The 11,144-nt window shown below is 36.2% G+C and overlaps 1 long non-coding RNA gene across 1 annotated transcript in view; it reads left to right on the top strand.

Annotated features, from left to right (window-relative positions):
- The first annotated feature begins 2,656 nt into the window (after positions 1–2,656).
- The window catches only part of LOC126284217 (uncharacterized), a 78,329-nt gene continuing 69,841 nt past the window's right edge, over positions 2,657–11,144 (top strand). The window contains exon 1 of the long non-coding RNA XR_007551448.1: positions 2,657–3,333. This is a non-coding gene — a long non-coding RNA (uncharacterized LOC126284217). The remainder of the gene's footprint in view (positions 3,334–11,144) is intronic.

Below are 11,144 nucleotides of genomic sequence, written 5' to 3'. Positions count from 1 at the left end.
CAAGTAATACAATCCTTTCACTGAACCTCAATAGGTAACACATACTGTAAGTTCAATTGCATCAAAAGCCAAAAATACAGAAACTGTACTGTGAGTCATAATTTAAAGTTAGGTAGTAATTTACTTGTTGCACGGGTCATAATTGTGATCTTACACTGTGAGGTAATATTATGGTCATAGTACACTTTCTCAATAAAATCCAGCAAATCACAATTCAGAGTTTTACAACTAATGCAAAGTCAAGTAATGGAAGAAAAAGTTGTTTTGGTGCTTATTGTGTTCCCATACTAACTGTCTCATCAGTGTAAATTAGATTTCCATCGAAAATGAAGTTTATTTACTAAAGTTCAACATTAAAATTAGTGTGCATTAAAAGTTTTGGACTTGACCTGTTGTACTCTCATGAAATTTTTCATTCTGGATGAACATAATCGTTTATTCTTTACAAATACTGGAGAAAACATACTGAACAAAAATTATGGTTATATACAAAGAATTCATAGCTCTTCATCAATTGTAGCAGGGTAAACGTTCCTAGCACTGTTCAATGTTGTTAATTTTTGGTAAAAAAATGGAGCATTGGAGAAATAAAAGTAATAGGTCCATTAAATTTTTCTTCCTCTTTGGTAAAATGTTACATGTTTTGGAATGCTTCGGAAGAACTTTCAACACTTGCTGTTTTCTCTGACTCCTGAAGCTCACAATTTGAAATGATTCTTTTTTTTCCAGTGATGTTTTATAATATATAATTCCTGGTTGGTCTTCTTTGAATTGAAGCCACCTGACATGCTTCCATTGGGATGGATTACCATAGTTGTCTTTGGTGTTTCAAGAGGACAGCATAGTCAAGAAAATGGTTTCCCTGCATTTGAGTGGCAGTGAAACAATTTTTTCTTTCCAGTTTGTCTAATTAATTCCTTCAAGTTGTGTGGGTGTTCTATAGTTCTGTTGAAAGTTTACCTCTTCTGCTCTTTCAAACTGTGTGATAAATCACACTCATGTAGGTGTGCCCAGGAAGAAGAAATCAATTATTTCCAAGGTGAGAGACTTCTGAATGGCAAAAGCACGTACCACTGCAGTGTGGTTGCTCTTATTTTGGCCTAAACTGCTGTTGGAATGCATTATCAATGTAATTTAAATTTTACCGGCAGAATCCCCCTTCATTGCCTCCCAGTGCAGTTTCAACCTCATGCCATAAATGACAGTGTGCAAGATCCTCCCCACAGATATATACAATTAACTGTATATTCATGACATCTGTTTGTAAAATGATATTGAATTTTTGGATAAAGGAGTTGGGAATCAATGCTGCAAATCAAGTGTAATGGATTATGCTTCGTTACTGTTCCTTGCAGTTTCTTCATCAGCAGCATTACTTTGCAAGGTGCATCAGCTGTCTGGTGATGTTCTACCACAGCTTTCATTAAGTCACGTTTCTCACTTTCTGGAGCAAGTTTCAGTTGCATTTTCATTTTGTCACAGGTCACATGTGTCCACCTTCATTTTTTTTAATGCCGAATCTCTTCACAAAAATCCCTGTAGGATGCATTGGCACCAGCCCTTATTTCTTTAGCATACTATTCATCTAGTGATGCAGTTGTAAGATGTGAGGGCAAAAATGTTTTACTACAGTCTTTTCTTGAGTAGTGACTCTCATAAGTTGGAATTTTCCTGAAAGATTCTCTGACACCAGCTCTAAAAGCTTTGCTTTTTTCACTTTTGAGCTGATCTGTGCCTCGTGTACCTGTATGAATTACTCCACATGGATTGTCCCCCTTCTCTCTCTCTCTCTCTCTCTCTCTCTCTCTCTCTCTCTCTCTTTCCAACAAATCTCCTGATTTCACAAAATACAGCTAAGAAATGCGATTTGCACAGTAGTATTCTCATTAAACAGTATCTAGTACAAGACTGTGATTGCCTTGCAGCTGCATTCTTCTGTACTGAATCTTGTTCTCTCAGTTCTGTAAGGCCAGTTAAAGTCCCCATTCTCACTATTCCTTAAGCAATATTTCCTGTCTTTCATCTGTTAATTTTTCTGAACATTTTTTTCCTGCACACGCCTAAAGATTTTGATCTACTCTTGTGGTACCTTTTGTTTTTTATCTCCCTTCATCTCATATTACAATTCCAAATTGTGAAGCACGTTATTAGAATTCCCTTTCAGTTCTCTTTTCCTCATAGTCCTCTTTTTCATTAGATGGTTAAATAGCAAATCATCAGTCACCTCATCATCAGATTCACTGATGATTTGATGACATAGTCGAATTATTTCCTTCGAAATTATAAGGGTACCACGATCAGAATCAAGGGGCTGTTTGAGCATTGGGTCCGTGGTTGGTACATGATTGAATGTGCTAGGGCCTGGGAAAAAAGAAGACGCAAAATTCTGTACTTATGAGGGAATAAGAATTGTTTGCTGATTCATAGAGAACATTATTCCAAAGACAGTAATTCACCTAGCTTGTTTTAAAATCAGTTAATGAATGGTCTTGGCACTTGAAACTTGAAGCTTGATGGTCTCTCATTGATGGTTCTTGTTGTTAATTAACCTCTGCTGTGGTAGGTATACCACAGTGCATATGTGTGTATGTAGTTATGTATTGAAAATGCAGTATGTGCCAAACTAAAGTAAACAAATTAAGAAGACTTACCTGGTTCTGCATTTTCAGCATGACTGTGAACAAGCTCCTCCTCTTGATGTTCATCACTGATCAGTTGTGTTCAGGATCTCAAATGATGATACATATTGTACTCCATAGCATTTATTCTTCACAAACCTCAAAACTTAACTGCTGATGGCACGGCATGTAGCACAGGTCAGTGGCCTTGTCCCATTAAGCCCACTCCCAACCATGTTGAGCTCAAGAAAGAATGTGTCATATTAGGGTAGTTGGACTTGACGTGCTGTACACTACACCAGGTTAACATTCACCCACTATACACTAATCTACTGATCAGCAAGAGATGCCAAGAGGACTTGACATAATGTTCCCAGACAAGAAGTGAAATGCCTGGGAAGTATTTGTGGAATTAACTTCCTTTCACCACTTTTGGACCTGACACACTATCCACTGCTAGCACATATATTTGGTTTAGTGAAGAACTGATACAAAGAGCAAAGAAGCATATCTAGGAGGCACTTCTTGATGTTTAAACGAAGACATGTTATCTATTGTAAATGTAAACACCATTCATGGACAGAGCTTTAGACCTGCTCTGATTGCTGCCTACAAGACAGTACAAGGAGCAGTCTATGACGGTGGGACGTGTGATCAGCATGTCACCAATACCTCCAGCCAGTAGATGAATCCTGATGCTGCTTCTTTAATCAAGGTGATCCTCATTTGGTCTCACAAGTGCTGAATAGATCATTTACTGGACCACCATAACTCAGAAAAAATCTGAGGAGGTACCAGGAATCAAACCTGTCTAGCTGCACTGAAGGCAAGAATGCTAACCATTTGGCTACATAGGCCGACTTGTATTATTTCTCAAGTTTTACTATCACTGTGTAGCCCTCACTGGTGATCATAGTTTTGTATGGTGTTGCGTCTATGATATATATACCATTTCTTTCATAATTAGAAGAGTAGTTTACAACAAAGTAGATGCTAGAGAATAAATGTAGTGTGCCATTTCAGTCATAATTTCTAGTTTTTTGAAAAGGCTATAACATGATGATCACATGCATCAAGCCATCTTGATTTAGGTTTTCTGTGATTTCCCTGAATCACTTCAGGCAAATGCCAGGATGGTTCCTTTGAAAGGGCACAGCCAACTTCCTTCCCCATTCTTCTCTAATCCGATGGGACTCTTGACCTCGTTGTTTGGTCTCCTTCCTCAAATAAACCAACCAATCAACATGATTATCGTACTTTTCTCTGTAACATAGAGGTTTTCTTTGAAATTGGCGTGCTGCTACAGAAACTTATATCATAATAAATTGTAGAATAGAAATAGCCAAACTATTCTGGTTTAGAAACAATGATAGCATACAGATGAGATTTAATTTTTATGGTGACTGTTACAAATGATCATTTTTATTGTCTAGAGAATGTGATATTTCCAATGCAGCTTAGCATCTGTGTGAACACCGAAAAATTTTGAAGAGTGTGGCAGAAAATGGCTTCATGTGCTATTAATTTGTTGTTGCATATGACACTAATTTACTGTAAATTTTTATGCTTTGTTTGCAACAGAATGGAACTAGTCTTATTTAGGTTTGTTGAAAGTGAGTTGACAGTACCATAGCTTCTTTGAGTATGTCACCGATGTCCTATTCTAAGTCACCACTGTACACATTATCCACTAGAACGCTTGTATTGACAGTGAAGATGCTTTTTTTACTTATTGACAAAGGTAGGTCGTTACTATGCCTGACAAAAAAAGTGAAGCACCCAGAAGGGAGGAAACAAAATGTAACTTCATGTAATGAGAAGGTATGTGATGTTATTTCAGTGATTCCAAAATCAAGTCAAATTTACAAAGAACTTGGCAGTATGAGCCTACTTATAGGTATGACATTGCACCTATTTTGGCCTACATGCATTATTCCCTTGTTTTATTATTTGTCATTCTGCCTTGCATTTATTGGGAGCCCTTTCTATACAGTTTTCCATTGCTCACTTTTTTGCCAGAAGAAGTTGGGCTTTGTAGGATTTTTTGCATTTCAGATATGACCTACGAATGTTCACACTCTGTTATGCCCCTTGGGTAGAAGCTTGCTTATGCATCTTTTACAGCACATGCATGTTTCCTCTGATTTCTGATAGTTCTTCTGTAAACCAGTTCAGTCTTTTCTTTTTTATTTCACTTGGATATCTATTTTTTTTACTGGTGAGTAAGAATACCATAAATCTATGTACTTTTTAAAAAAGTTTGCCTGTAACACTAAATTTTCATTTAAGATGCTGACTACTGACAACAAGTGATTATTAAATAAAGAGTGATTCAAAGAAACAGAAAATTCTGAAAGTTGTGTTGGTAGCCATGTGCAATTGGCAGCACTGAATAACATACACCAACCTGTCAATGACAGGCCATTTAGTTATCATGGATCCTAGAAGTGGTGTGCAACGTGCATTTATGATCAAAGTATTTTACAAAAATGATAGCGTGGAGGGGGCATCTAGAGAATTTTGCCATCATTTTAATTTAGGACTCCATGATCATGTTCTATCATCACAAGCAATTAAAATATGGATATGTAATTTTGAGGAATGTTCGCTTAGTGAAGGAGCTCATCTGCACAATGTTACCCTCACAAAATGTACTATTCTATATATATTCTAAAATGGCATTATGTTTACTATTAATTGTCATAAATAAATATTTTAAAAAGGTTTTTTCATGAAATTATTTAATTTTCAAAATTTCCCATTTCTTTGACTCATCCTGTATTTTGCATAACTCTGGTGTAATCATTCTTACACAAGAGAGGAGTAACATGTTGAGCCCCCACATTCTGCCCTGACCCTTCTTTCGCAATTGACTATATCATTTTAATTTTGTTCTGAGAATTTTCTATTCTCTTTGTATAACATAATGTTTTGGCCAGTCAGATGACTCTTCTGAGCACTTTGCAGTATTGTCTATAGCAAAATTCTATTATCAGGCCCCAAACTGTCCTTCATATTATGACATACACCCATTTCCTCCTACATGACATTCTAATCCCATTAGTTATTCAGATTAGTTGCTTATTGTATATAAGTATCTGCGCTTTTATTAATGGGAAATAACTATTAAAGAAAGCGATAAAGATTTGAATAAATGTATTATATTTGTCATTCAAGTTATCCGTATTGTAGACTTCATGCCAATTTAGCTCTTTGATATTGGCTTTAAATGTATGCATTGCAGGTGGACTGAAAGCTTTAAATCTTTTGTTTTCTACTTTAGGATATGACTCCTCCTCAATTTTTTGTATTATTGCTGTCTATGCAACATGGTCTAACAGGCTGTTATTAATTTATCTCATACTGTGCCCAGCAACTACAGAAAAATCTATGAAGATAATACTCTTGCTAATGCTGCTATTTCCCTGAAGTCTGGTAGGAAAGTACATTCTCTGTACCAGATTTCAAGATTCAAATAAATTCATTAATATTCTTTTCACTGGAGAAACAGGCAGAAAGTTCATATTTTAATCCCTACACAAACAAGGTCCCCAGTCTTCCTTGAGAACTGAATCTAGAAGAGCATCAAACATGGAGAGAAAAACCCTGGAGTTTGAACTGAGGAATCTGTATGCGCCAATGATGAAATGTTTTGTACCTTGAAAATTCAGACTTTTCTGCATAAACTTAGTGTATTTGGTCTTTACAATTTTTTGATGTGTAATGTTTTTCGAATGAAACATTACCTCTGACATAAATGGCCACTGCTCCCTTCCTCAATGAACTCCATGCATAGAAATCAAATAAAATGTACTCTTCCAAATGAAGCCTTAGAATATCTTATCTACAATAATGATACCATTATCAAGCTTTATTAGCAAATCATCTACTTTGCCTTTAATTTGCCTACTATTTTGATGAAATGAGCTTACTGCACTTTCTGGACTGCATTCCACATTTATTGAACTGTCTCACAGCAAACAACTTGTGATGTTATTTAGTAGGTGATAAAAATTTTGTAAAAGAAAAAAAGTGTATTTTTAAAAAATTGTAAGAAGAAATAAGTATTTGTTAGGGAAACATAACTGTGATCCTATATAACAAAAACAATTTTATCATTTAAATTGTCAGAGAATCATGACTGAAAAGTAAAGTTTTATGATCCTTTTTTACCTTTTGAAATTGTCTCTCATCTTATTCTAATGTAAAGGATGGAAGTGGTGCTGGCATATTGACCTGTATCAGGAGATGAGACTGTACTTTGTGTAATCTAACTGTAAAGTATACAGTGTGAAATACACACGTTACAAATTAACTCATTATCAACTACTGCAATCAGTCTCAGTTCTAAACTAAGAAGGTTCAGCAACAGTAATGTCCAATCCACCTCTATTACAGTTATCATGGGAATAACTACTGGAAAGATAGAACTAACAAGGAATGACCAGAAGAATAAAAGGTAAAAATTCGAACTTCACATACACGGACACTGGACTATATGAGAGCATCAACAAACTAATAATATATAAACTCTGTGCTCCTGCATCCAGAGCTGTAGAAATACAACTTGCAAAAAGAGCATTCTGTACAGCTGTGTGATAATCTTTACTGGGACACAACAGGTTTCATGGCCTATAGTCACATCCTTAGGTGTACATAATTCTTTAATGTAAATAAAATAGAAAGAAACTTCCACATGGGAAAAATATATTAAAAACAAAGATTCCAAGACTTACCAAGCGGGAAAGCGCTGGCAGACAGGCACATGAACAAAACACACAAATACACACACAGAATTACTAGCTTTCGCAACCGATGGTTGCTTCTTCAGGAAGGAGAGGGAAAGACGAAAGGATGTGGGTTTTAAGGGAGAGGGTAAGGAGTCATTCCAATCCCGGGAGCGGAAAGACTTCCCTTAGGGGAAAAAAAGGACAGGTGTACACTCGCACACACACACACACACACACACACACACACACATATCCATCCGGATGGCGGATGGCGGATGGATATGTGTGTGTGTGTATGTGCGAGTGTACACCTGTCCTTTTTTTCCCCTAAGGGAAGTCTTTCCGCTCCCGGGATTGGAATGACTCCTTACCCTCTCCCTTAAAACCCACATCCTTTCGTCTTTCCCTCTCCTTCCTGAAGAAGCAACCATCGGTTGCGAAAGCTAGTAATTCTGTGTGTGTGTTTGTGTGTTTTGTTCATGTGCCTGTCTGCCGGCGCTTTCCCGCTTGGTAAGTCTTGGAATCTTTGTTTTTAATATAATTCTTTAATGTGCTGGATAACATGTTCTTCCATGCATTTATGGAGGATGATGCATGCTTCAGTTGGTCCCTTTCCTAACTGATTATCTGCATTTGGTGGTGATTGTAATTTTACCAGTGAAGGTTGTGTCCCTCTTCTTTCCTACATGAAGGTCTTTAATGACTTAAAATAATATGTACACAGGTCGAATACCAGTAAAGATTAGCATACATCTGTACATGGTATGTTTTTTGTAAGATGTATCCCATAGCTTTAAAGGAAACTTGCACATGCAGGATACTTCATACTTGTCTTCAACCTATAAAAGGTCTTTCTCTTCTACATATTATTTCAAGAATTTGCCTTGAGTGAGCCCAGACCCATCTCCTGTACTATCACTTATAAGCTTCACCAACCATCTATTCCCAATACTATTTAGGTATGGGCCATGTATAGTATAGTTAGACCTATTGATTCAGTACCTCTGAAATGTGTACTTGTCAGCAGTCATCAGCACTCTCTCAAGTCCCTTATTAACTCACCTCACAACACTGTAAAGATCTGACTGATTGTATTATTGGAAAAGTGGTACAAGTGAATATTATTGGCCCAAATTTGTGCAGAAATCTGGTTCAAGCCAATGCCTAAATCATAAGTCTATTTCCTACCAAGACTGTTCCAACCCCTCCCACTACAACTACTTCATCCTCTTTGCAAACATCCTTACACAAAGCCCATAAGTCTTCTTTCAATTTATTGAGCTCAGCACCAGGTTTAAAATTGCTGGTGACATAGTACTCCTTATGCATTTGATGTCTCCTATAACAGAGGGGCTACACCACCCCCATGCCCGCTACCTAGCAGCATAAACTTCTAAATTTTAATATCTAACTTCAGCATTCTAATGTCACATGTCTCTGCCAACTGCACTGCCATGTTGGTGACATCAGTCCCCCACTCATCAATGAAGTTAAGCAGCCTTGGGCCTAGTTAGTACTAGGATGCATGACTGTCCAGGGAAAATTGGGTGCCATTGCCTAAAGGACATGTAAGACACCAAAGTGGCATCTGGCTGAAAGACTTGCACCAGGTTGTTGAGTCACATGGTAGTTAACTATCTGTGATGCCTTACCTTAAAATAAAAACACCAGGAAAGCTTTGTAAGAGTATGTAGTGTAGCCTTCCTCTATTACAGTATGATGAATGTAAACTCAATGTACAATTTTAACAAATTACCTATGGACCCCATCAAATGATTCCACCTTCATAGACAAATGAGGAGCTACTCGAATAAAGAAGCATTGGCACCATTAGGACTCAGTGTACTCATAAGTAATAGAGGTATATTGTGTTTTTGTAATTGAACTCGGAATGTATGTCCATGATCAAAAACATTTTTATTTAAATTATTATACTACTTCTATCTTAAAATTAGCTGTACAACATTCCATTGTTCTCTTTCAAGTTGGTGGTGTAGTTGAAAGTACATTAGACTCATTTGACAGTGGTTAAAACTTAAGCAATTACTTTCAGAATCATTTCTTTAGCCACTTAAGACTATAGAGCAATTCAGTGCCAGATCATTGGAGTGGTGTTCCCAGCTAACAACTGCTGTCTCATCAGCATACTTAAGTAGATACATGTTGTGCACTATGTGCAAATCTTTAATGTATGACATGAACAATAAGGGTCCCAGGACAGACCTTTATTATAGATCACAGTTTACGATAAATGAACTAGAGTCGTACTTCTTAATAATGCCAGCCTCTCTGTGTTAAATTTGTGTAACTTGATGACTGTCTTGCAAGCATGATTGTAAGAGACTTTTCAATATTATTCTGATACCTTAATTTTTCAATTTATTAAGCAGCAAGTCATCAAAAACTGAGTCAAATGTGCATGACCGATCAGTCCAGAACTGCACTGCTGCTATGGTTGCAGGTTCGAATCCTGCCTGGGGCATGGATGTGTGTGTGATGTTCTTAGGTTAGTTAGGTTTAAGTAGTTCTAAGTATAGGGGACTGATGACCTCAGATGTTAAGTCCCATAGTGCTTATAGCCATTTGAACCTTATCTTGTTGTCCGACTTGATTAATACAGTATGTACTAGATTGCATATGACAGATGAAGTTGAGTAACATTTCCTAAAACTATATTATGTTTTTTTAAACCTTTTCTTTGACAATAAAGCTCTCTTACCCCAGTACAATAACTATTTCTAAGGTTCTGATAAAGACAGAAGTTAAACTGATTTGTCAGTAGTTTTCAACTTTGTTGATACTACCCATTCTGTGCAATGCCTTGACACATTGAATCTTGTCTCTCTCTCTCTCTCTCTCTCTCTCTCTCTCTCTCTCTCTCTCTCTGAACTATGAGACTGTAGCTATGGAATGAATGTAAAAATTAATGAATGTGTATGTAACCAGCTTTTTCAGCTTTGCTTCCTCACTGTTTTGTGAAATACCTTAAAAGAATCTTTATTTGTCGAGAATTCAGAATCTTTATTCACCACTGATGATATATATAATGAAATAGGCTTAGTCTCTTATATGCAGTTGCAGAGATGTATAATTGTGAACATATATTATTACAGACATATAGACATGATTTTTGACTTTTGACTGTCATATTAGCACTATGTACACCAAAAAAATTATTATATTGTAAACTGTTTCAACCAGCTGGCTAGACAGTTTACTTTAAAACAATTTCCAGGACACAGACCACGTTAAGGGTGCTGATTTATGAAATACTTTTATGGAGCTGCCTCTTAATGAGATGATAATATTCACACTAAGACTGTATATTGGACAATTTTGGCTACAAATCTATTTTCAAGAGCATGGGTCCATCAACATATGTCATATGAGACCCAAATAACAACCAGGGAATATAATTATGCAATATATCACACAGTCAACAGACTGTGTTGTATTGTATTTTTATTGGTCCTTTTATCTACAACAGCAGTTTATGCATAAGACATTGGATAAGTCACTTTATATGTATTTTAATCTCAACATTATTGAAAACACTTGTGTAATAAAAATTTAGTTTAATGTAGATGCACAAATGTATGACAATTACAGAAATAAAATGCAAACTATCACATACATGAGGTGGCACACAATGTGTTGCAGCTTTATACTGTTCAGTTAATAATGAAAATATTCTCTTCCAATTTTAAAACTAAAGAAACAAATTTATTCACTTTGTATGTCAACTTCTGAATATGCTAACACCTTTTTTTTTAAAAAAGAAAAAAAAAAGAATTAT

The sequence above is a fragment of the Schistocerca gregaria genome, chromosome 8, assembly GCF_023897955.1.
Source record: "Schistocerca gregaria isolate iqSchGreg1 chromosome 8, iqSchGreg1.2, whole genome shotgun sequence".
NCBI lineage: Eukaryota > Metazoa > Arthropoda > Insecta > Orthoptera > Acrididae > Schistocerca > Schistocerca gregaria.
Note: the sequence above shows the minus strand (reverse complement) of the source record. Positions and strands in the feature narration are given on the sequence as shown.